The following is a 27,436-nucleotide window of genomic DNA, read 5'->3' as shown; positions in this document are numbered from 1 at the left end:
GGTTCTTTTATACTTGCCGTGTCTTTGCGGCCCCAAAAGATTTCTATGGAGCCGCAAAAAATGCATCGGAGCACCGTGCGCTGTATATACGGCCGTGAAAAAATATCGAGCTTGCTCAATATTTGTCATGGCTTACGGACACGGCCGCAATAGATTTCAATGGTGCCGCAAAAACATATGGTAGTTTGATTTTGTGGTACACGTGTATTTACGGAACGCCAGTTTTTTCCCCACCAATTTGTCAAAACAGGGAAAAACGGTGATATGAGAAAGTTTTTTTTGCGGGAGACAGTGAAAATCATTGCAATACGGCCACCAAAAAATGCTCACAAAAAACACGTGAAGTGTAAAAGAAGCCCAAGCAGGAGCAGAGATATATAAAACACATTCTTACTGATTCTTGTGATAGGCGTTGACTTGTGGCTTAAAGGGGGGGTTCTCCAAGAACAGAAAAAAAATAAAGAGGGAAATGCACTACCGTTCAAAAGTTTAGGGTCGCCTAGAAATTTACTTTTGAAAGAAAAGCACAGTTTTTTCCAATGACGCTAACATTAATTCAGAAATACACTATACATACATTATTAATGTGGTAAATGACTATACTAGCTGCAAACGTCTAGTTTGTAATGCAATATCTTCATAGGTGTATAGAGGCCCTTTTCCAAAAGCCCAGAAGGTATAGGAAACGTCAGTGAAAACAGAAGTCACTAGGGAGTGCCGAGAACTAAAGGCCCTTTTACATTTAGCGATGCACCAGCGATCCGACCAGCGATACGACCCGATCAGGATCGCTGGTGCATCGCTAAATGATCGCTAGTGAGCTGTCACACAGAAAGATCTCACAGCGATGCAGCAGCGACGCAGCGCACGATACTCACCTTTCACACAGCGACCCAGACGTCCTCCCGCCCGCCTCCAGCGTCGCTCGTCTCACACAGCAGGAAGCCCAGCAGGAAGCAGACGACGAGAAATGGAGCCGCCTGATCTCGCGCGATCAGCGATGGACAGTGGGGGAGCCGGTCGGAGGCAAGTATCACATGTAGCGATATCGCTGCTGCGTCACAAAATCAGTGACGTTTTAGCGATATTGCTAGCGGTATCGCTATGTGTAAAACCCCCTTAAGCCTCTGGAGGTAGTTTTAAAGATTAAGAAAAAAATTTAAAAAAATTTTTAAAAAAAGGTAACGCCGTGGCAGCTCCTGCCGAGTACCCTCAAAGAGGGACAGGAAACAAAACACAAATAAAACGACTGTCAAGGAGCGATTTAAACAAGCAATGTGGGAGAATTTTAGCTAAAGAATTTTCCCAACCCTGGCATTGCTTGCTTGAGCGCTCCTTGACCGTCATTTTATTTGTATTTACATTTCCATCAACCATCACTCCAGTGTTCTTATGGTACTTTGCGTTTGCTAACTGTGTAAGGCGCTTATGGATAAGTTAGAATACCTTTGAAAACCCCTTTGCAAGTATGTTAGCACAGCTGAAAACAGTGACTGATTAGAGAAGCTACAGTTAGGTCCATATATTTGGACAGAGACAACATTTTTCTAATTTTGGTTCTAGACATTACCAATAATGAATTTTAAACAAAACAATTCAGATGCAGTTGAAGTTCAGACTTTCAGCTTTCATTTGAAGGTATCCACATTAAAATTGGATGAAGGGTTTAGGAGTTTCAGCTCCTTAACATGGGCCACCCTGTTTTTAAAGGGACCAAAAGTAATTGGACAGATTAAATAATTGTAAATAAAATGTTCATTTCTTGGTTGAAAACCCTTTGTTGGCAATGACTGCCTGAAGTCTTGAACTCATGGATATCACCAGACGCTGTGTATCCTCCTTTTTGATGCTCTGCCAGGCCTTCACTGCGGTGGTTTTCAGTTGCTGTTTGTTTGTGGGCCTGTCTGGTTTAGTCTTTAACAAGTGAAATGCACGCTCAATTGGGTTGAGATCAGGTGACTGACTTGGCCATTCAAGAATATTCCACTTCTATGCTTTAATAAACTCCTGGGTTGCTTTGGCTTTATGTTTTTTGGGTCATTGTCCATCTATAGTATGAAACGACGACCAAGCAAGTTTGGCTGCATTTGGTTGGATCTGAGCACACAGTATGGCTCTGAATACCTCAGAATTCAGCTGCTTCTGTCCTGTGTCACATCATCAATAAACACTAGTGACCCAGTGCCACTGGCAGCCATGCATGCCCAAGCCATCACACTGCCTCCGCCGTGTTTTACAGATGATGTGGTATGCTTTGGATCATGAGCTGTACCACGCCTTCGCCATACTTTTCTGTTTCCATCATTCTGGTAGAGGTTGATCTTGGTTTCATCTGTCCAAAGAATGTTCTTCCAGAATTGTGCTGGCTTTTTTAGATTTTTTTTAGCAACGTCCAGTCTAGCATTTTGATTCTTGATGCTTATGAATGGCTTGCACCATGCAGTGAACCCTCTGTATTTACTTTCATGCAGTCTACTTTTTATGGTAGATTTGGATATTGATACGCCTACCTCCTGGAGAGTGTTGTTCACTTGGTTGGCTGTTGTGAAGGGGTTTCTCTTCACCATGCAAATTATTCTGTGATCATCCACCACTGTTGTCTTCCGTGGGAGCCCAGGTCTTTTTGCATTGATGAGTTCACCAGTGCTTTCTTTCTTTCTCAGGATGCAACAAACTGTAGATTTTGCCACTCCTAATGTTGTAGCAATTTCTCGGTTAGGTTTTTTCTGTTTCTGCAGCTTAAGGATGGCTTGTTTCACCTGCATGGAGAGCTCCTTTGACCGCTTGTTTCCTTCACAGCAAAACCTTCCAAATGCAAGCACCACACCTCAAATCAACTCCAGGCCTTTTATCTGCTTAATTGAGAATGACATAACGAAGGGATTGCCCACACCTGTCCATGAAATAGCCTTGGAGTCAATTGTCCAATTACTTTTGGTCCCTCTAAAAACAGGGTGGCACATGTTAAGGAGCTGAAACTCCTAAACCCTTCATCCAATTTTAATGTGGATACCCTCAAATGAAAGCTGAAAGTCTGAACTTCAACTGCATCTGAATTGTTTTGTTTAAAATTCATTGTTGTCTAGAACCAAAATGAGAAAAATGTTGTCTGTCCAAATATATATGGACCTAACTGTATAAACCTGACCTTCCTTTGAGCTACTGTAGTTGAGAATCTGGAGCATTACTTTTGTTGGTTCCATTAAACTCTCAAAATGGACAGAAAAAAAGAAGTTTCATGTGAAACTCCACAGTCTATTCTTGTTCTTAGAAAGGCTATTGCATGCGAGAAATTGCCAAGAAACTGAAGATTTCTTACAACGGTGTGTACTATTCCCTTCAGAGGAGAGCACAAACAGGCGCTAACCAGAGTAGAAAGAAGTGGGAGGCCCAGCTGCACAACTGAGCAACAAGACAAGTACATTAGAGTCTGTAGTTTGAGAAATCGACACCTCACAGTTCCTCAACTGGCAGCTTCATTAAATAGTACACGAAAAACACCAGTGTCACCGTCTACAGTGAAGAGGCGACTCCAGGATGCTGGCCTACAGGGCAAAGTGGCAAAGAAAAAGACATATCTGAGACTGGCTAATAAAAGGAAAAGATTAATATGGGCAAAAAGAACACAGACATTGCATAGAGGAAGAGTGGAAAAAAGGTTTTATGGACAGACGAATCCAAGTTTTAGGTGTTTTGATCACATAGAAGAATAACTGAAAAGATGCTGGAAGTTACTGACGCCATCTGTCAAGCATGGTGGATGTAATGTGATGGTCTGGAGTTGATTTGGTGCTGGTAAAGTGGGAGATTTGTACAAGGGAAAAGGGATTTTGAATAACGAAGGCTATCACTCCATTTTGCAATGTCATGCCATACCCTGTGGACAGCGCTTGATTGGAGCCAATTGCATTATACAACAGGACAATGATCCAAAGCACACCTCCAAATTATGCAAGAACGATTTAGGAAAGAAGCAGCCAGCTGGCATTCTATATGTAATGGAGTGGCCAGAGCAGTCACCAGATCTCAATCCCACTGAGCTGTTGTGGGAGCAGCTTGACCGTATGGTATGCAAAAAGTGCTCATCAAGCCAAACCAACTTGTGGGAGGGGCTTCTGGAAGCACAGGGTGAAATTTCTCCAGATTACCTCAGCAAATTAACTGCTAGAATGCTAAAGGTCTGCAATGCTTTAATTGCAGCAAAGGGAGCATTCTTTGACAAAAGCAAACTTTTAAGGAGAAACTATTTCAAATAAAAAAAAAAAAAAGTATGAGTTTTCTTGGAAAACACAAAATTGTCTCGGGGACCTTAAACTTTTGAACGGTAGTGTATCTGTGTACTCAGGAGAAATTGCCCAACAATTTTCGGGGTCCATTTTCTCCTGTTACCCTTGTGAAAATTCTAAGTTTGGGCCTAAAAGAGCATTTATGGAAAAATAGAATTAGACTCACTGGTAATTCGGTTTCTAGTAACCCACCACGACAGCACACCTGGAGGAGGTTACCCCTTTCCTAACAGCAACAGGAAATGACAAGAGGTTAAATAACCCCTCCTATATCCTCCCGGTCAGTGTTATTATAAAGGACCACAGGAGAAGGAATGCTTCAAGTTATATTTATTTTTTAAAGAACGAAATTTAAGCAAAGGGAGGAATTACCCATGCTGTCGTGGTGGGTTACTAGAAACCGAATTACTGGGAAGTAATTCTATTTTCTCTAGTAACCCCCCCACAACAGCACACCTGGACCAGTACCCAAGAACAATTTTTTAGGGAGGAACTACAGCTTGGAAAACTTTTCTCCCGAAGGCTAAGCCTTCTTCTGACATCAGGTCTAGCCTGTAATGCTTGGAGAACGCATGGACCGAGGACCAGGTAGCAGCTCTGCACATATATGCTCGATGGAAGCACTGGCTTTCTTGGGCCAGGAGAAAGATGTTGCTCTGGTAGAAGGAGTTGTATATAACAAGAGAAGCAACAACTATCTCCTTCCACTATCTCTACCACATCACAAAGGAGTAGGAAATATAGCAAAACACTTAGATTTTACTAACTAGTTTTCTAAAAGGGGTTTTCACCATTCTAACTCTAAAGTGAATCAATACACTAGTGCACAAATACAAAAACAATATATAATATAAAACACTTGTTTACATCCCTGTCCAGGATATTTTGTAAACTTATTCACTCCCTGTTTGGGAAGAGAATTCAATTCCTTGACTTTTTCATCATAATATAGAACTAAGTGGATCCAAAATTAGCTCAACCAATTCAAAGGCATTTCCTTAGGAGCTCAAAAATACAATATCCAAATAAAATATTCAAAAGGATAAAAGGAACAATCTCACCCATTGTTGGTTTTCCTCTATCCAATTCAAGGAGCCAGGGTCTATATATTGTCCCTATCAGTCCCTTTTATGGACTGATCCTGACACTCCAAGACTCCTTCCCTTACAAGAGCAGTCCACAGCTAGCCCTGCCACTAGCCAGCCCTGGACTGACCCTGTGTGCCTCCCGACGTGTTTCCTCAATATCTTGCTTCATCAGGGGATTAGCACATATCTTCCTTTTCCAGGAGTAACTGGGCAGCATATCCCACCAGGGATAGCACAGAGGTACTGGCAATGGCACTCACAATAACTCAAGTCACCTCTCATATAGTAAATCCAATCAATGATCAAAAGTCAAAACACCTGATTGAAAATGATTCAGGTTCCATATGGGATATAGGTCTATTCTTAATCAATCCGCAGCGCTCATTGAACATAAACAGCACAGATATGGTAATTACTTTGTTCTTAAAATCCCCAACAAGTGTAGTTTATTCAAGCTTTTTACTCACAGGTAGCGTACCATCAGCTGTGCCATTTCCTGATTTCCACAACCAGGTACGCCTCCCTATCTCCTTTCCGGTGTGTGGGACGCTAATACTGCTTCCGGTTTTATGGCCGTGCGTTCCACCCGGTCTTCTTAATAATCAAAGTATGGGGCCTTTCTCAACCCCTTCCTGTGCATGGAGTGCCAATACCACTTCAAGACATATAAATGAGATTCATCAGGTTAAAAAATCGGCAATTAAATTCATTGGCATGGAAAAAGTGAGGAAACCAGTAAGAGGGGGGAGACTGTAATCGTTTAATCCTACAGATGGAAGCGAGATGGATCTTTCATCTAAATACAGTCTCCGCTCTTGGCTTGAATGAGCAGTTGACATTTGCTTGTTTTATTTAAAAGTACTTTTCTTTGGAGGAAACTTGCTGTAATACCTGGAATCCACAAATATATGACATGGAATAATAATATTGTCTCCATTTCTAACTGGAGTAAAAAATCCCCTTATTAAGTATTAAAATATATGTATATTTACATATATATGGCTTTGTTGTAAATGTGCCCCCGGAGTAAGGAAATACAGATAATCTTATTACTTGCGCTCTACACGTAATAGGTGGAGCAATAATGATTTAAAGTATTGGTGCAACACAGACAAAACCGGAAGTGCTCTGTGCGGTTCATGCACCGGAAGGGGAGGGAAATGCACTGTGGTGTGATTTCGTGGAGCGCACTCCGGGGAAACCAGAAGTGGTATTGGCACTCAACGCACAGGAAGGGGATGAGAAAGGCCCCATACTTTGATTATTAAGACGACCGAGTGGAACGCACACCGGTAAAACCAGAAGTAGTATTGGCGTTCCACACACCGGAAAGGAGATCGGGAGGCATACCTGGTTGTGGAAGTCAGGAAGTGGACGCTATAATATGGCACGGTTGATGGTACGCTACCTGTGAGTAATAAGCTTGAATAAACTACACATGTTGGGGATTTTAGGAACAAAGTAATTGCCATATCTGTGCTGTTTATGTTTAATGAGCGCTGTGGATTGATTAAGAATAGACCTATATCCCATATGGAACCTGAATCATTTTAATCTGGTGTTTTGACTTTTGATTATTGATTGGATTTACTATATGAGAGGTGGCTTGAGCTATTGTGAGTGCTATTGTCTCTGTGCTATCCCTGGTGGGATATGTTGCCCGGTTACTTCTGGCAAAGGAAAATATGTGCCAATCCCCTGGTGAAGAAAGATATTGAGGAAACGCACCAGGAGGCACACAGGGTCAGTCCAGAGCTGGCCTGTGGCTGGGCTAGCTGTGGACTGCCCTTGTAAGGGAAGGAGTCTTGGAGTGTCAGGATCAGTCCATAATAGGGACTGATAGGGACAATATATGGACCCCGGCTCCTTGAACTGGATAGAGGAAAACCAACAATGGGTGAGATTGTTCCTTTTATCCTTTTGAATATTTGATCTGGTAGAGTGAGCCATAAATTTCTCTGGCGGTGGAAGGCCTTGGACATGATATGCCTCCGAGATTGCCCTCTTGATCCAGTTGGTGATCGTGGATCTGGAAGTCTTCTTTCCCTTATTCTGGCATCAAAAAAGTGAACAAACAACTTTTTGACCTTCCTAGTTTTTTCCGTCACATGAAGGTAATGGAGTACCGTTCTCCGGATGTCCAAAGTGTGGAGCTCTTCTTCCTTATTTCCCGGCTCTTCATAGAAAGAGATAAGAATTATCTCCTGAGACTTGTGAAATTCTGAGACTTCTTTGGGAAGAAATGACGGATCCAAAAGCAGAATAAGTCGGTCCTGCAATATCTTCATGTAGGGTTCTTTGATCAAAAGAGCTTGTAATTCGCCCACTCTCCTGGCTGTAGGTATTGCTACCAGTAAGGCCACTATGTCTTCGTCTATGGAGGACAAGGGCTTGAAAGGTGGTAGTGTGAGCCCCTTCAAGACCACACTGAAGTCCCAGGATGGAACCAAGTTCGTAGCTCTTGGACTTATGCGAGAAGCTGCTGTCATAAACCTTCTAATCCATCAGTGGTCAGCTAACGTCTGGTCAGTATATGAGCTTAGGGTGGCTACATGAACTTTGAGGGTGCTAGGTCAGACGCTTCTCTAGCCCTTCTTGCAGAAAATCCAGGATCCTAGCCAAGTTTGGCTGGTGTGGGTTTGGCCATTCGGGTGCAATCCATGAAAATAAAGGTCTTCCATATCTTCTGGTATATGGAGTTTGTCACTGCATTTTGACTTTTCTGCAGTGTCATAATGACCCTTTCTGACAATCCTCTGGTCCTTCAGGATTGAGAACTCAAAAGCCAGGCCTTCAGATGTAACCTCTCGGGATCTGGATCAAATATTGGTCCCTGGTGGAGGAGGCTTCTGACCAGGGGTAGCTCTACTGGCCCTTCTATCCTGAGGTTGGCAAAAGTCCAGAACCAGCTTCTTTTGGGCCAGAATGGCACTACCAAATTACCCATCTTACCAAGGGTTCTACAAAAGATAAGCGTGGAAAGGGTCAAGGTAATGGAGGGAAGGCATAGGCCAGTCTGAATGTCCATGGGTGGCCTAATGCATCTACACCTAAGCAGGGTTCGGCTGCATTTAGTGAATACTCATCCACTTTTGCGTTCTGTCCACATGCAAATAGATCTACCTGTGGATGGCCTCACCTTCTGGTCAGTATCTGAAAGACCTCTGGATCTAGACTCCATTCCCCTGGATAGAGTTCTGTTCTCCACAGAAAAATCAGCCTGTACTTTTACCGCACCCTTTATGTGCAGAGCTGACAGGGAGAGGTGGTGTTCTTCGGACCACAAGAATATTCTGTCTGATATTGCCTTCAGGTCCTCGTGTCTTGTACTTCCTTGATGACTAAGGTGGTCAACTGTTGTCAGAGTATATTTTGACATAGGTATCATGGACTAGGGTTACTGAAGTCCTGAGGACCTCTTCTACCACCTTCAGTTCTCTGTAGTTTGAGGATCGTCGGCTTATCTTGTCTGACCAGCATCCCCGGAATACGTGTTGAGATACCAAGGCTCCCCATCCTTTCCCGCTGGCATCCACTTTTATAGTGATCGCTGGGTCTTATGTCCAGTGAACCCCTCTGCTCAAATTTTCTGTTTTTAGCCACCATGCCAATGAGGTCTTTACACGAGGCGGCAGCCAGATCTTCTTGTTCAAGGATTCGGGAGATCTGTCCCAGTTTGCCAGGATGTGTGTCTGAAGTGTTCTGGTGTGTGCTTGTGCCCAGGATACCAACTGGATGCAGGGTGTCATAGATCTGAGACAACATGGCCAATCTTAATGACACCACTTTCTTTTCTTTCTGTAGTATCTTTATCTTTGATTTTAACAAGATCCGTTTTTGTTTGGGCAAGATAGATGTTTGGCTGTGTGAGTCTAGTAGGACTCCCAAGAACGTCTTTGTTGTTGTAGAAACCATATCTAATTTTTTGAGGTTCACTATCCAGCAGGACGATAAGATCTGGGTTGTCATCTGTAGATGTTAAGGGGGTTTTACACATAGCAATATCGCTAAAGCGTCACCGATTTTGTGACGCAGCAGCGATGTCGCTATGTGTGATACTTACCTCCGACCGGCTCCCCCGCTGTCTGTTGCTGTCCCTGTTTAGAATTGTCCTTATAGGAAATCCTCCCCTGGGAGGTTTTAATGCCGTTGCCTGTTGGTGTTGAAGTCTGGTCGTTGCATCTTCGCACTAGATTGATGAAGGTATCGTGAACTGGCGGGACTTGTCGATGCTCGCCCTTCGGACACGTAGATATATATTGCTAGCATTCTCTTCGCTCCGAACTTTGTTTTTTTTTTTTGCTTTATGGGGGTTTTCTTTTCTTTTTTTTTCCCCTGACAGCCAGTGAAGTAATTTTAGTAATTTTATTAGTTTGTTCGGGCTGGTGAGATGGAAGTGGAAGGTCACGGTGGAAAAAATGGAAGTTCTTGTGACACATGTGGTAAAGGGGGGAGGGGGAGGGAAAATTGGGGAAGGGGATGTTGTAAATATTTCTCATTGGGGTATTTAATTCAAGATTCAGTCTTCCATCAATGGACATGTACTGTAACGTCTTGGATGCTTTCGTCATGTTGCGGTCTACGCCTTTCAGCACATCTGGACGCGGTGGTTGGTTGTCCCGCCCAATACTTTTTATGCAGCCAGACTGTAAGATATTGAAACAAGTCACTGACAAGCATGGTTAGGATTAACACGTGGAATGAAAAGGGTCTTAAGACCCCAGAAAAGAGGTCCCTGGTACTTAGACACTTAAAAAGACTATAGGGGGACAGTTTGACTCCAGGAGACGCACTTGCCTCAACACATGTTCCCTATGCACAGATTTTGGGTGGGAGCCAAAGGAAGGCAGGAGGAGAAGGGTGATCATCCTTGCCAATAAATCACTTCCACATAAACTGGTAACGTATCAACATGACGATCAGGGGCGACATGTACGAGTGGTTTTAGAAACCCCCAGCGGAACACTAGACATCCATAATGTCTACACTCCTAAAGCTGGAGTCACACATAGCGACTTACCAGCGATACCGACACCGATATCAAGGTGTCAGGATTGCTGATAAGTCGCTATGTGATCGCTGGTGAGCTGTCAAACAGACAGCTTCACCAGCGATCAGCACAGCGATGCCGAGCGCCCGGCATCGCTGTGTTCGCTGATGCCATCCCTGTAAAAAATAGAATTAAAATAAAAAATATTGTTATTCTCACCTTCCGACGTCCCGCGCAGCCATCCCGCCTCTCTCCACGCTCCGGTTCCAGTGCTCCTTTGCGATAATGACCACGAGACGTCGCGATCTCGTGGGAGCGCGACATCTCGCGGTCATTCTCGCGAAGGAGCACTGGGACCGGGAGCGTGGAGAGAGGCGGGAACGCTGCGCGGGACGTCGGAAGGTGATGTGATAAAACACTCCGGGATCGCCTTTGCTGGGGTCAAAGGTCACGTGGGTTCAGCATGAAACTCAGGCGCAGAGCTGGGATTCGGGTATAACTGACACTGGGTCAGGTTTATTAACGGTGAAAACAATGCATAAAAGAATAAAACAAAATAAATCCTTGCCTGTCCGGCACTAACTAAACAAGGTACAACCTAACTACCAACTGGCGGGCTTCTCCCGTCCAGCCAAACCACAGTTGCAGTTTGCACTGCTTCCACTCACGTGTATGTCTCACACAGACAGGCTCTCTATGTTCCCAGGCTGAGACACTCACACAACCACCTGGCATCCTTTTATATCCGCCTCCCATTATTCATTAGTAACCTGGTGCGATACTGACCAGACTAGGCCACATAGGAAAGGTATCTGGGCGAGATATACCTGCCCTCATCCACTATTCCCACATGATTCTCACAGTGAGAATAACAATATTTTTTATTTTAATTCTATTTTTTTACAGCTGATCGCTGGTCTCCCGCCTGTCACACGCAGCGATGTTTGAGGGTGATACATGGATGTGCATAACGGTTCGATTTGTAACAACTGGCAGAGCTCCTTCACTACCCTGGACATAAAGGGGGTCCCCTGGTCGGTGAGTATCTGTTTTGGTATACCAACCCGACTAAACACATGCACCAGTTCCTTGGCAATCGTCTTGGTGGCCGTGTTACGCAAAGGGATGGCCTCTGGGTAACGAGTGGCATAATCCAAGATAACCAGGATATGTTGGTGTCCACGTGCAGACCGTGGAAGGGTCCCTACTAAATCCATCCCAATCCTCTCAAACGGGACCTCAATAATAGGTAGGGGTACCAAAGGGCTACAGAACCGGGGCTTAGGCGCCGAGGCGTGGCAGTCAGGACAAGACTCACAATATACACGAATATCGTGATGCATGCCTGGCCAAACAAAACAGTGTAATATCCTTTCGGTGGTTTTCTGGACACCCAGGTGACCTCCCATCACATGTCCGTGGGCCAAGTCCAGCACCTGCCGCCGGTAGGGTTTGGGCACGACTAATAGTTGCACCGTGTCTTCCCCCTTTTTCTCTATCTGATAGAGTAACTCATTCTCCAGAACCATGTAAGGATATGCCAAACCTAGAGCCAGGTTCTACGGGTACCCCATTTAATCACTTTTACATTTGTCCTTGCCTGAGAAAGGGTAGGATCCTTTATTTGCTCGCTTTGGAAGTCATCTTTCTGAACTTCCAAATCCGGCAAATGGAGAGGTTGACGGCTGTCGGCCCACTCCTCTTCCCTGGTCTCCTCCGTATCACCCGCCATGACTGAAAACGGGAACTGCAGGTCATTTCCAGCAGACTCCTCCCCCGAGTCTTTCGGGGAGACCTCTTCCAGGGGTTCGGGACCCACACGCTCCCTGGGAGAAGAATCATGGACACTATTACCCTGGGGTATCAACTGATTCTCCCACAATTGCCAGAAGTGGGGAAAATCCCAGCCCAGGATAACATCATGCAATAACGCCGGGACGAGTCCCACTTTATGTTGCACAGACCCATAGGAAGTAGTAATGCATATGACCGTGGTGAGGTACGAACAGGTGTCTCCATGCACACACGTTACAGAAAATTTGTCTGATGGTCCAGTCGGGGCTGACACCAGACTGGCCTTCACCAGAGTCACCACACTTCCCGAATCTAACAATGCCACCACATTTTTTCCATCAACAGTTAAATCACACAAGTGTTTTTCCACCTCCTTTTGACCAGCATTCACACTCACTACCCGTGCAACCATAGACATGCGGTTTTTAGAGTCTGTGACGTCGCATTGCATGGGTTCAGTAGTGAGCGGACAGTTCGCAACAATGTGTCCCATCTCTTGGCAGCGGAAACACCTAACGGGCCCCTTGCTTAGACCATAGTTCGTTACTCTCGGCCTCGCAGTGCGGGCAGTCCCGTTTTCCTCCCCCACTGTCTTAGGGATTTTTCCATCTCCTCTACTCCCTGGAACAGTCTTACCGGTTCCACGTGGAGACGATGAAGAACGAGGTGGGGTAGCGTCTCGGAGTCCTTCCGCCACGGAGTAACGTTCTACCAGATCCACCAGTTGATCTGCCGTCGTAGGATTTCCATGGCTTACCCACTTCCTCAGGGCTGGCGGTAGAGCTCTCAGGTACTTGTCCGTGACGACTCTCTGGATTATCTCTGGCGCTGTCAGCACCTCGGGTTGTAGCCACTTCTTCGTCACGTAGATCAGGTCGAACATCTGTGACCGCGGTGGTTTATCCGGCTGATAAGTCCATTGATGCACTCTCTGTGCACGGACAGCGGTCGTCATTCCCAGCCGGGCCAAGATCTCGGCTTTCAGTTTGTCAAAGTCCTGCGCAGCTTCAGGCTCTAAGTCATAATAAGCCTTTTGGGCCTCATCGGAAAGAAACGGGGCAATCAGGCCGGCCTTCGTGCCTTCGGCCATTTTTCTCGCACTGCCGTCCGTTCAAACGTGGTCAGGTATGCCTCGACGTCATCTTCGGTCGTCATCTTCTGCCAGTACTGACTCACGTGAATCACTCTCGACTCGGCTTCCAGGTTAACCTCATGTAGGCTTGCCAGGCGCTGCGCCACCTGCTGGAGAAGCGAACGATCGGTAGCTGTCATGTCCACCAACTCCTTCAGCTGAGCCATCATCACGCGATTAGCTTCTTGCTGGACTGTACCAGCGCTTTCACCACGTCCTCCATGCTCATGCTTGCAACGTGATGCCCGCGTTCTCCACCACAATGTGATAAAACACTCAGGGATCGCCTTTGCTGGGGTCAAAGGTCACGTGCGTTCAGCATGAAACTCAGGCGCAGAGCTGGGATTCGGGTATAAATGACACTGGGTCAGGTTTATTAACGGTGAAAGCAATGCATAAAAGAAATAAAACAAATCCTTGCCTGTCCGGCACTAACTAAACAAGGTACAACCTAATACCAACTGGCGGGCTTCTCCCGTCCAGCCAAACCACAGTTGCAGTTTGCACTGCTTCCACTCACGTGTGTCTCTCACACAGACAGGCTCTCTGTGTTCCCAGGCTGAGACACTCACACAACCACCTGGCATCCTTTATATCCGCCTCCCATTATTCATTAGTAACCAGGTGCGATACTGACCAGACTAGGCCACAGAGGAAAGGTATAAAAACCAAGAGAAACGGAGTACTCGAATCCAGAGTTGTGTATAAAAATATCAAATTTTATTAACACCCAAAAACACAGGGAAAAAAAAAAAGCGTACAAAAATCATAGCATAATTGCATATAAAATATGACACCAAAAACCAAGAAAAGGGATATGTGGGGGTCACACATTGAGCACCATCACGTAAAGCCCACCCATATAAATAAGCCCTAAAATTAGTACATACAGAGTGACACTGCCTATATGGGAGAACATATAATGGTTAAAGCCATAGTGGATATCAAAAAATGGCAGGGGCAAACTGCACATAGCGGAAAGAAAAATGGGTGGTCATGGTCCAAGAGCCACCAGCAGTGCCATGGTAATAAACAGTACAATAGCAATGGGAATATTTGCCTAAGAAAGCTCAAGTGGCCAGGTTGTGAAAAAATATCCATATAGGAGTCACAACTAGGGCGCCACTGCACTAAGCCCACCTACAGTGGGTGAGCCCTTACAAAGTGCGGGCAAAAAACTGCTGCCTATGTATAAAAATAAGTATATCATAACCGGAATAAATATCACATGGCAGGAGTAAGTAGAGCATAACAAATAAGCAGTCACGGTCCCAAAAACGCTAACAATGCCATGGTCACAAGGAGTGGTCTGGCGTTAAGTACACTTACCTAATGGTGCTCAAGTGCCCCAGGCTGTGAAAACATCTCCGACGGGCGTTTCGCGCTTACAGATAGCGCTTTCTCAAGGAGATATCTCCTATTTTATATGCAATTATGCTATGATTATTGTACGCTTTTTTTTTTCCCTGTGTTTTTGGGTGTTAATAAAATTTGATATTTTTATACACAACTCTGGATTCGAGTACTCCGTTTCTCTTGGTTTTTATAGATATCTATGGAGTAGAACCATCTATGATTATGGCAGGCCCTTACCTGAGGCCATTGCCATTTGTTTTGTATAAAGTATTGGGCTATCCTGTTGTATTCACAGAGGAAAGGTATCTGGGCGAGATATACCTGCCCTCATCCACTATTCCCACATGATTCTCACAGTGAGAATAACAATATTTTTTATTTTAATTCTATTTTTTACAGCTGATGGCTGGTCTCCCGCCTGTCACACGCAGCGATGCGTGCTCGTCAGCGGGAGACCAGCGACGAAAAATATATCCAGAAGTTTCTTGCAGCGATCAGCGATACCGGCAGGGGGGGCGGTCGCTGATCGCTGTCACACACAGCGATCTCGCTGGTGAGATCGCTGTTGTGTGACGGGGCCTTAACTCTTCTCAGGATGTTTTCTTGCAGACCCTAAGCACTTCAATACTGACGACTGGTACACACAATCTGATAATCGGAGGTGACATGAATGAGGTCATGCTAGACTATCAAGATTTGGGGGAGGGAAGAGTGGCTTTGCTTTGGGGGGGGGAGGGACCTCTCCGCTTTGCAACCTTGCTTCTGATCTGAGGACTCAGGATGTATGGAGACAACACCCGATCGAATATCAATATACTCACTATTCACACCCACATAATACATGGTCCCGTATTGACCTGTTCTTAGTTTGTGAGAATGTGACATTCAAAAGTAAAAGAGGCTGAGATAGATGACCTAGTCATTTCCAATCATGCCCCAGTTACCCTGACACTTCTTGACATGCACCCAAGAGGCTCGGACACAATATGGAGGTTCCCTCATTTCTTAAAAACTGACAAAGATTTTGCTAAATTGCTGGGAGAGTGGTGGACGGAATATCTGCATCATAACCACCAGTCTACAACGGATCACACACTACTCTGGGAGGCGGCCAAAGCCGTTCTCAGGGGTAAAATTATAGTTCATACCTCAGTGATAAAGAAAAGGGTGGCCAATCAATATTTAAAGACGAGTAACTGTTAGACAAGTGTACAATAAGTTTCAAGAGCAACCCGCAGAGGATAACAAAAAAGCTTGGCTGGAGGCAAAACTAGAATTTGATACGTGGGCTAGAAAAAGGGAGATGATTGGAAAGTCTTTGAGAGATGTGGAGCTTCATAGGTTTGGAGACAAGGCAGGGTGCATGTTGGCAAATCTTGCCAGAGGCCGTCGTCCAGGGACCCAAATGGCAGCGCTCAAACGGCAGGATGATTCCACAACGACTAATCCACGAGAGATAAATAACATTCTGGGGAGGTTTTATGCTTTACTGTACGAGCCCTGGCGTTCTGACCAGGCACAGGGCGGGAGGTGGTTGGAGGGTGTGGAGCTCCCGATGATCCCGGAGACTGAGCTACTAGAGCTTAATAGGGAAATTTCAGAAGAAGAAATCTCTAAAGGTTATTGATTCATAAGGCTCCTGGCCCGGACGGGTTCGACGCTAGTCTATTTAAAATCTTGAAGGAGCAGATTACCCCATACTTAAGAAAAAATCTATATAGACTTCCTGAAGAGTAAAGCCATTCCTGATAATATGAACACAGCTTATATCAAAGCTCATTCCTAAGGGCGACTGGAACGGGGTCTTCCAAGCTGGGGTACCTCTTTCAGTACCACCCCGTGTTTTCGGAGGTCCACTCTGCGTTGGCTGGAGTCTGAATGAAGGACGCTGGCTGGAATTCCTCTGAGTGCATGGGCGCATATAAAAGATCACTGCTTCTCCATGTATTTCCAGTCTGACAACACTTTACTCACAGGACACAGACTATATCACACAGATACAGAGGGCTGGCCAATAGACAAGCGTCAGGCCAGACATGCATTACAAAAGCCGCAGGTGGCCGGAGCCTGCGTATGTTTACTGTGGGAATTACAAAGGTAGGGAGAGGGCGGACACTGCTGATACATTAGGGACATGAATCTCACATGGAACCTATTATATATACATATAACTGCACAACATATTCTGGGTGCTGAGTGGTTCTGTATCACGGCTCCCCCTTTTCAGCGACGCGATCGGCATACACAGTCTGATCCTCAACGGATCGGTTTGGGGATGACCGAAGTTTATGGGGTTGGTACAAGTTCCGTTTGTCGACTTAGTCCATCTGCGTTACCATTTTGTTTGCCGGGTCTGTGGTGGATGGTGAAGTCCAGAGGTTGTAGGGCTAAACTCCACCACAGCAATCTGGCGTTGTCTCCGGAGACCCGATTAAGCCAGACTAGGGGATTATGGTCCGTTAGGAAGGAAAACTGTCGTCCATACAAATATGGTTGCAACTTCTTGAGTGCCCATACTACCGCCAGGCACTCCTCCTCGATGGCCGCATAGCTTACTTCACGAGGCAGTAGTTTCCGACTCAGATACGCTTCCGAGTGGTCTTGACCGTCCGGCCCGATTTGGCTCAGTACTGTCCCCAATCCAAACATAGAAGCGTCTGTGTGAACCAGGAAACGTTTAGTTGGATCGGGTGTGGCCAATACAGGGGTATTGGTGAGGGCGTCCTTTTGTTGGCGGAAGGCTTCCTCACACTCTGGGGTCCAGGTTACCTGGCGGGGTTGGTTCTTATGGGTCAAATCAGTGAGGGGCTTGGCTACGCTGCTGTAATTGGGAACGAATTTCCTGTAATACCACGCTGTCCCTAAAAACGCCATGACCTGGGTTTTAGTGCATGGGATGGGCCATTTGGCTATGGCCTCAATCTTGGCTGGTTCTGGTCGCTGTTTCCCACTTCCCACCCAATGCCCTAAATACTGAACCTCTGCTTTGCCCACGTGACACTTGTTTGGGTTCAGGGTGATTCCGGCCTGGTGGATCCTGTCCAATACTGTCTCTAGGTGATTTAGATGCTCCTCCCATGTTGCACTGTAGATGGCGATGTCATCCAGGTAGGCACAAGCATAGTCCTGGAGACCATCCAGAAGCCGGTCAGGAAGCCTTTGGAAGGTCGCCGGGGCATTCTTCATCCCGAATGGCATAACTCGAAACTGGAATAAGCCGAATGGGGTGACAAATGCCGACTTGGGAATAGCGTCAGGACTAAGGGGAATCTGCCAGTAGCCTTTGCATAGATCGATGGTGGTCAAATACTTTGCCCCCACCAGCCGGTCTAACAACTCATCCACATGCGGCATGGGGTATGCATCCGTCACTGTTTTCTCATTGAGCTTACGATAGTCTACACAAAACCATGTAGTCCCATCCTTCTTGGGCACTAACACTATGGGGGATGCCCAGGGACTGACTCTTTAATGACCCCCTAAACGCAACATCTCTTGTATCTCTTGTCGCATCCCCTCTCGTACAGACTCAGGGACGCGGAAGGGGTTTTGTCATAGGGGGGGGTCTGATCCTGGGTCTCAACCTTGTGTTGTGCCAGGCGAGTGTACCCCGGTTTCTCTGAAAACATCCTCTGTCGCAGCCTCAACAACACCTCCGCCTGCTGTCTCTCCCGGGGGCCTAGGTCTTCACCCAAGTGTACCTGGTCCCATGTTTTAAACTGAGTCCTTTCCCCTAAGACATCCGGCAAGGGAAGTCCTTCTAAATCCTCGCTTCAGGTGCACAGATGGCCACTACCTCTTCAGGACGTTCCCGGTAGGGCTTCAGCATATTCACGTGGAACATGCGGATAACCCTGGGGTTGTCACAATCGGCGACATTATAGGTTGTGCCGGCTATTTTCCCCACTACCTGGTAGGGCCCCTGCCATGCAGCTTGCAACTTGTTCTGCTTAGTGGGCTCTAACACCAGGACCTTCTGTCCTATTTCCAAGGTGCGCTCTCTGGCCCTCCGATCGCACCATACGCGCTGGCGCCGCTGGGTCGCCTGCAGGTTCTCACGAACAACCTGGGTCAGCTCCTGTAGGCGGTCCCGGAACTCCAGCACATAGGGTACAATAGGTACCCCTTCTATGAGGCCCTCCCCTTCCCAGTGTTCCAGCACTAAGTCTAGGGGTCCCCTTACCCGTCTCCCGTATACCAGCTCGAACGGGGAGAACCCCGTGGATTCTTGGGGCACCTCCCGATAGGCAAACAGGAGGTGTGGCAAGAATTTCTCCCAGTCCCTGTAGGTCCTGGTAAAAGTCCCAATGAGCTGTTTTAATGTCCCATTAAAGCGTTCACACAACCCATTGGTTTGTGGGTGGTACGGGGCGCTTCTAATGGACTTTACGCCGCACAGCTTCCACAGTTGGTTGGTCACCTCTGCTGTATACTGGGTACCCTGGTCCGAGATAATCTCCCGGGGAAATCCAACCCGTGAGAAAACCTGGAGCAGGGCGGCCGCCACCGTCTCTGCCAGTATGTTAGGTAACGCAACCGCCTCTGGATACCGTGTGGCATAATCTACCACTGTCAATATATACCTTTTGCCTGACGGACTGGGTTTGGCTAACGGCCCTATCAGATCGACCGTTACTCGGCTAAACGGTTCCTCCACAATGGGGAGGGGGCGTAATTTGGCCTTGCATCGATCCCCCATCTTGCCAATGCGCTGGCAACTGTCACAGGTCTGGCAGTACTGACGAACATCATAGGTTACCCCCGGCCAAAAGAAGTTTTGTGTCAGACGCCTGGTGCGACTGACGCCGAAGTGCCCGGCCAAGGGTATATCATGAGAGATTCGCAGTAACTCCTGCCTATACTTCTTGGGAACTACCAGCTGTCGTTTTATAGTGGGGCTCGTCCCTGTGTGGTGCTGCTCTGTGATCCGGTAGAGGAATCCCTGCTTCCATACAAACTGTTCCCCTTCCAGTACCCCTCTCCCCTCCTGTGCCTTCCCACGATATCCCTCTAATGAAGGATCCTCAAGTAACTCCCTCTTAAATTCATCTGGGGTGGCCCAAGAAATGTGTCTGGCTATGGGAATACGTGTATGGCTGGAATGTCTTACCTGGGCCTCTGAGTGTGATACCGCCTCCGCAGCTCGAGCTTGTCTCCGGATGGTCACAGGATATGTCTCAGCCAGAGGGGCCACCGAGAATGCAGACAACATGGGCCCCAAGTCATTTCCCAGCAAGACGTCTGCAGGCAAATCCTCCATCAAGCTGACCTCAACAAGGCCATCCCCGACTCCCCAGTTCAGGTGAATCCTGGCAGTGGGTAGTCGATGTATGGCTCCCCCTGCTACACGGACTGCCACTGTCCGGTCCGTCTTCTCTTGGTCCCGGACGAGATGAGGCTTCACAAGGGTCAAAGTTGTCCCGGAATCTTAGTCCCTGCATACGTTTCCCATTAACCCACACGACCTGTCAATGCTGTTGTCGATTATCTGCCCGGCTGCCTGCACAGGGTCTACTTCATGCAGCACTTCCTCCATCTCTTCCACCCCTTGGTTAATCGTAGGCCCCCCAACGCCGGGTCAGCTTCGCCTTGGTATCAGTATACAGCAGCCCGGCTGAAGGTAGCTGTTCCCGCCTTTGGCCACTGTGTATGCTGAGTCCGGTTGGGGCATCGTCTTTGCAGGTGGCCCAGCTGACAGGTGTGGCATCGCGCCCCAGGGGGACTGTTTTAGGCCAGGTTTCTAGCTGGTCCCCATACAATCTTCGGTGGTTTGGGGCCCTCCAGGTCCATGGGCGGGCCCCTAATGACCACCTTTGATCCGGACAACTGTGGCCTCCTGGCATCATGATGTTCATCGGCCAGACAAGCGGCTTCCTCAAGAGTCGCTGGCCGCCTGTCCCGAAGCCATTTCTGTGTCTCGGGGTTTAGTCCATTAAAGAATCGTTCTAACAGGAAGAGCTGGAGGACGTCCACCTTAGTGGTTGCTTGGCTCCCTTGTACCCACTGTAGCAGTGACCGCCATACTTTACAGGCCCATTCAGCGTGGGTATCGGTTACGCGTTTTATAAGTCCGCGGAACTTTTGGCGGTAGGCCTCTGGTGTCCGCGCATACCGGGCCAAGATCACTTCTTTGATCCGCTCATAGTCCATACAGTCCTCATCAGGTACCGTTCGATAGGCATCCGCTGCCCAGCCTATCAGCTTCCTGGCCAGAATCTGAACCCGTTCCTCTGGCTTTACTTGATGAAGGGAACACTGCCGCTCAAAGTCCTGCAGAAAGCCATCAATGTCTTCCTCAGCCTTCCCCAAATGTCGGAAGGCATTGTACTGGATCTTTTTGTGGCTTACTGTTGAAGGTACCTGGTGGAAGGCCAGAGCTCCCCCTGCTCGCTGACTCTCCTCTCTCCGCTCTGCCATCTCCATCTTGGCTAGCTCTATCCTGGTCCGCTCGGCCCTCTTTTCCTTCAGATCAGTACGCACATCAGCCATCACCTCTCGTATGATCTCTACTGCAGGGTTTGGGCCATAGAACGCCAGTCTGTTCTTTACCTCCCTCTGGAATTCGGTCTCCTCCACATTCACATTGGGGGGCACTGCACTGTCGTGTTCCATGATGGCTGCTATCAAATCCGCTTTTGTTTTGTTGCTGGCGATCAACCCTCGGTCTTCCACCAGGTCTTTTAATGTAGTCCTCTAACTTCTGGTAATTATTTTCCATTCATTCCTTTCCTCCTGTAGAAGGGGTATCAAATCCCGCTGTCTGCCACCAGTGTAACGGGGTCTACCAAGCTGGGGTACCTCTTTCAGTACCACCCCGTGTTTTCGGAGGTCCGCTCTGCGTTGGCTGGAGTCTGGATGGCTGGCTGGAATTCCTCTGAGTGCATGGGCGCATATAAAAGATCACTGCTTCTCCATGTATTTCCAGTCTGACAACACTTTACTCACAGGACACAGAATATATCACACAGATACAGAGGGCCGGCCAATAGACAAGCGTCAGGCCAGACATGCATTACAAAAGCCGCAGGTGGCCGGAGCCTGCGTATGTTTACTGTGGGAATTACAAAGGTAGGGGGAGGGCGGACACTGCTGATACATTAGGGACATGCATCTCACATGGAACCTATTATATATACATGTATCTGCACAACATATTCTGGGTGCTGAGTGGTTCTGTAACAGCGACAAACCCACGGACAACCCGGCCAGTTTTCACCCTGTTTCACTGCTTAATCAAGACTTAAAGATTATGTCAGAAATTATGGCAGACAGACTACCCGGGATCATTCCTAAACTACTGGGTCCAGAACAAGCGGGATTTGTGAGAGGGAAGTCGGCATTGGGGAACATAAGACGCTCTATGATGGTACTGGAGGCGGTTAGGTTGGGAGATCATCAAGGGTGAGCTCCAGCCGTGGTCATGCTTGATGCAGAAAAAGCATTTGACAGTGTGGGATGGCCATGGCTGGAGCAGGTGCTGGATAAGTTTGGCGTGCAAGGGGGGGGGGGTTTAGAAACTTCCTGTTATCAGTATACACTAACCCCAATGCAAGAGTCCACACACCAGGGTTTTTGTTAGATATGATACCATTAGGGAGAGGCACGAGGCAGGGCTGCCCCCTTTCACCACTATTGTTTAACCTAGCCATAGAACCACCTGCTAGATTAATTGGGGGGGGGGGGGGGGGGGGTCAAGCTTCCAAGGGATTAAAGTGGGCGAAAGAGAGATAAAATCCAGTTTTTTTGCGGACGATATTCTTTACATGACAGATCCAATTAGAGACCTCCCTAGGTTGATGAGGGAGCTAGATTCCTTTGGAGAGATATCAGGGTTTAGACTTAATAACGCCAAATGTGAGGCCTTGTTTCTCACTCATGGGCCCCAGGGCCATAGACAACAGGAACAGGGACAAGCTTGCATACCAATAGCAAGCAAGGCAATAAAATATCTAGGGATTTTCTTGGGAAGAGACACGAGATATCTATAGACTTAAATTATGCTGCTATCAAACAAAATCTTGCATGAACTAAAAAGATGAAAAGACCTACTGTTGTCGCTCTTGGGAAGAAACTACTTGATCAACATTATTAGCTTTTCTCGTTTGCTGTACCCCTTGCAGACCCTGCCCCTCCTGAGACACGTAGATGTAAATAAACTAAACAGGGCCTTTTTTCGGAATTCTTGTGGAGGGGACGCAGTAGCAGAATCTGCAAACGCATGTTGATGCTCTTGAGGAGGAGGGGGGATAGCACTACCTAATATCAGAGGGTATAACTTGGCCTGTATCGCCAGACACGTTTGATTGGTTAAGGCATACAAATAAGCACTCTGACTATACACTAGAAGCCGATTGGTGTAAGCCTTGGGATCTCATAGTGATTTTGCACTCAAGTGTGGTGCTGGACCCAAAAGTGAGAAACTCAGTGATTTTTCGGGACACTAGGGCGGCTTGGAAAGCCATTAGATGCAAATTGGGTATGGCATGGAAGATATCCAAATATTTGACACCTTGGGGACATACTGATTTTCGACAAGAAAAAGACAATGCTTTGTTTAAAATCTGGAAGGAAAAGGGAATTAACACTATGGAGGACCTGATGCAGATTCAGGAGGGTAGATGGATGACTGCGGACAAAATTTATACTAGGTGGGGGCATGACCCATCGCATGCCCTGCAGTATGCTCAAATACCAAACCACCAGTTTACTTGACTGCGAGACATACACAAAGACTGGCTAGTTCTGAAGAATGGCAATCTTTTATCTAGGCATATATCCGATGTGAGCATCTCGACGATTTATCTGACCATGAGACGGTCCCTACTACCACCAGGCCCACAAGAATTGGTTAAGGGTTGGGAAAGCAGACTACAGGAAATTGGGAGTGGGGGAGTCGATTGTGTCTGGGTGGAACGAGTTATGTAAACATGTGAGTAATGAGGGGTGGAGGGACACCCATTTCCAAATGATGCACAGAGCTATATTGGGTTTTAATTTACCAGCTACGCAGGCTAACCAGGAAAGGCGACAGGCCTGTCCATAATGCTATACCCCAATACAGACATGTTTCACGGAGTATGGGAATGTGATTGAGTATGTATACAATGGGAAGAGGTAAAAAAATTTGGTGGGCGGCCTGTTGAATATCCACCTTTCATTGGACAAAATGTTGTGGATTTTTCATAAGATAAACGTCCCTGGGTTGTCCAAACCTAACACTCAACTATTACACACAGTAGCAATCTTATTTAAACGACTTATTCTAATGCAGTGGTTGGACGGGAAAGCCCCTAGCCTCCGCCAGTTGATGATGGAACTAAAAAGAGTTATGATATTAGAGAAAACAGAAGCAGAGAGTGACAAAGACACCAAGACGACGAAATTTTTTGCAAAGTGGAGGGACTTTATTATTCAACATCTCTCTAGGGAGGATAAATATAAATTGGTCTTGCCTTTCCGCAACACAACCTGGTACAGCCTAGAAGACCTGCAGGGAACGTTCAGAGAGTCAAGGTTAAGGGATGAATCTCGTTCATGAGCAGAGGGTTGGGAAGTGGAGGGAGAACCACGCCGCGATGTGCAAGGAGCGTTATTTATTCTGAAAGCATCATATGACTGAAATAGAAGGAGGCGGGGGGGGGGGGGGGGTAAGTTATGCTATTCTGTTATTTGACCACTGTCGGAAATGGTTTCGACATGTATGTAACATGCTGATATACGAGGAGATGTTCTGAGTTTTACCAATACTGTCAGACCTTCGACTTGTATGTTTTTGTTTATAGGTTTTGAAAACCCAATAAAAAGGATTTACAAAAAAAAAAAAAATTTTAAAATTTATTAGCCATATATTTAATACAAAAATAGTACTAACATACAAATACAATGAAGATCAGGTAATATCAACTGCCAATATCCTGACAAACAAAATAAAGTGCTAAGTGCTTAAGGGGCAAAATGACTGGGATTCAGTATTTCATGGGGATAACAAACAGGTGCTCATCCTAAGAATGAACCCCATTACCCAATGCAATAGTGCTTAACAATCATGGATATAGTCAAGACACATGCAGCTCCACCACCGATGTGCGTTTCGCCTCTTCCTCAAGGTGCGGTGGTGTGTTGTATAATGGATCAGGGTTAAAATACAGTTTCACAGGTGTTCGTATTACCGGCGCATGTGTCCCGCCCCGCGACCTGGAAGTTGCACTACTTCCGGCGGCAGCAAGGCGCTGCGTGCCAGAAGACGTCGCAATCACGTCACTAACACGCACACGTCATGATACCACGCCATTGGCAATGCTGCGGGAGACACAGGACGCAGACATGTGCACAGCGAACATCTAATTAAAAGGGGGGATGACCACAGGGAACAATAAGAAAAAGAAAATGCATACAAGTGTATACTATACTTCTCTCATTAAAGTGCATAGAAAATAACAAATTATCTTATACATATGTCTATATCAATAGGTGTACAATGTGAAATAGTATTATACCATATATAAATATAAAGTGCTTTTACATCATATTTAATATATTCCAAAGTCAACATAATTGTTGAATATTCAAACATAAAAAATTACCCCAATACCAGCCCACTATTAGATACTCCGTAATTGTGACCTATTATAAAAAAAAAAAAAAAAAAAAAAAAAAAAAAAAAAAAAATATATACATATTCTATTTCATCCCGACTTGAAATAATTCCACTTGTCCACAGAGTATAAGCCACTGATCCAACCAGGTCTCTATCACTCCAACACGTCATGGTAGTAGATTATATTAAATCACGAGATCAAACTAATAAAAATACAAAAAATAAGTTAAAAACAATGAAAAACAATACAACACACAAACTATTATTAAAAAAAAAAAAAAAATGAACCAAAACTCAAATGCTCACTGGAACCTGCCGGCGTGATGATATCAAGTACCGTAATCCACCGACATTCTCTGAGCTAGCACATGCTTTGTGTCACCCCCCTTATTCCTACACGGACCGTCAATACCCCAAGCCCGAAGACCCTCTGGATTACAGTTATGTTTGAGACAAAAATGTCTAGGGATTGACTTAAGGCTATTAACATCCACTTCACGGGCGGCCACAATGTCCCTTACATATTCGCGTATGCGAATACGCAAATCACGAGTAGCAAGTCCCACATATATTAACCCACATGGGAATACTGTGTAGTATACCGCATGTGTGGTACTACAGGTACTACAAGTAATAAACTCTGACTTTGAATTCTTTGCGACCGTCCGATGAAGTGAAGGAGACAGACCTCCTTAGATTTTTACATGCTAAACACCCACCACATGGAAAAAAGCCACTTTTTGGTGTTCCAGCTTGAAAGAGGTCTGGTTTCTTCGTAACAAGCATGTCTTTAAGGATGTTGCACCTCCGTGCAGTCATAAGGGGCGTTCAGGAAGACATCCACGTAAGACTGGATCAGTTCTCAATACAGCCCAATGTCGATTCAATATCGACCTCATCATGTCCCATTTATGGTTATAAGTTGATATATATCTTACCTCTCCATTTTTTGCTTTCGGCACCCTTCACCTGTTCGCCAGCAGATAAGCCCTAGATGCCCTTTTTGCATGCCAGTATCTATTCCTAATACACCTCCTACTATACCCTCTATGGGAAAACCTCCCCCCCAAGGACCCCCCCCCTCCAAGGTCCACAGCTTGTGCCTCAAATAAGGCCTCGGTAGTACATATCCTCCTGGCACAAAAATTGCCCAACCGGAATTGATCTAATTGTGGAACGCAGATGTGTCGAGGATGCATGTAAGACGGCATTCACAGAAGTATCCTTTCGATATAAATCAGTATGGATATACCCATCATCCTATATCCATGATGGGTAAGCACTATTGCATTGGGTAATGGGGTTCATTCTTAGGATGCGCACCTATTTGTTATCCCCATGAAATACTGAATCCCAGTCATGTTGCCTATTAAGCACTTAGCACTTTGTTTGTCAGGATAATGGCAGTTGATATTACCTGATCTTCATTGTATTTGTAGGTTAGTATTATTTTTGTACTGAATATATGGCTAATAAATTTACATTTTATAATTTTGGACGTGAACTCCTCTTTGTTCTCATGTCGATATGCTATTTTGGAGTGTCCATATAAGACTTGAGGAGACAAAGTCCATTATCCCTTTGGTGTCTCTATGCTACTGTTCTCTATGGTTTTGTTTATATGTTGTCTTTATTGTTTCTGTAGGATACGAGGCAAACTATCTTTATTTCTTCCCTGACTGATGGTAGAGTCCATTGATCTGAGCAGATCTTGTGCCACTGTAGAAGAAAGTCTGAGATACAACCACCCACTGTGTTGGCATCATGGCTTCTTTTGTCTCTGGGGAAAAAAAAGATTTCTGTATTTTCCTCCTTTCGGTTAGCTCCAGCGACCAGACTTGTCCTTCCTCTTATACTGAGGTCTATGCTCTTGCTGGGGGCGGAAGGGTCTTTTCCTAGTCTTTCTAGGTTGGTTCCGGTAAGGTCTTCTATTTGTCTGAAGCCTTCGCTAACAGCTCATCGATGGCAGGACCAAACATGCATTTCCCTTTGAAGGGGATAGAACAACGCTTCCTTTTTGAAGTCATGTCCCCGCTCCAAGATCTCAGCCAGAGAGCTCATCTCAGAGTTTGACAACCCTAACGATCTTACTGCCACTCTCCCAGATTCTGCAGAGGCATCGGCTAGGAACCCTGTTGCCTTCTGGAGGAAAAGCAGAGAAGTTGGTACGTCCTCTCTGGGAGTACCTGTGGA

At 46.2% G+C, this 27,436-nt stretch overlaps 1 protein-coding gene across 5 annotated transcripts in view; it reads right to left on the bottom strand.

The window, feature by feature from the left end:
- Positions 1 to 27,436, bottom strand: part of MTG1 (mitochondrial ribosome associated GTPase 1) — a 536,307-nt gene that overhangs the window by 481,800 nt on the left and 27,071 nt on the right. The gene's annotated exons all lie outside the window — the stretch shown is intronic.

The sequence above is a fragment of the Dendrobates tinctorius genome, unplaced genomic scaffold, assembly GCF_039654945.1.
Source record: "Dendrobates tinctorius isolate UK_male_01 unplaced genomic scaffold, ASM3965494v1 ptg000184l, whole genome shotgun sequence".
NCBI classification, from domain to species: Eukaryota; Metazoa; Chordata; class Amphibia; order Anura; family Dendrobatidae; genus Dendrobates; species Dendrobates tinctorius.
This window is presented reverse-complemented; position numbering and strand designations above follow the sequence as displayed.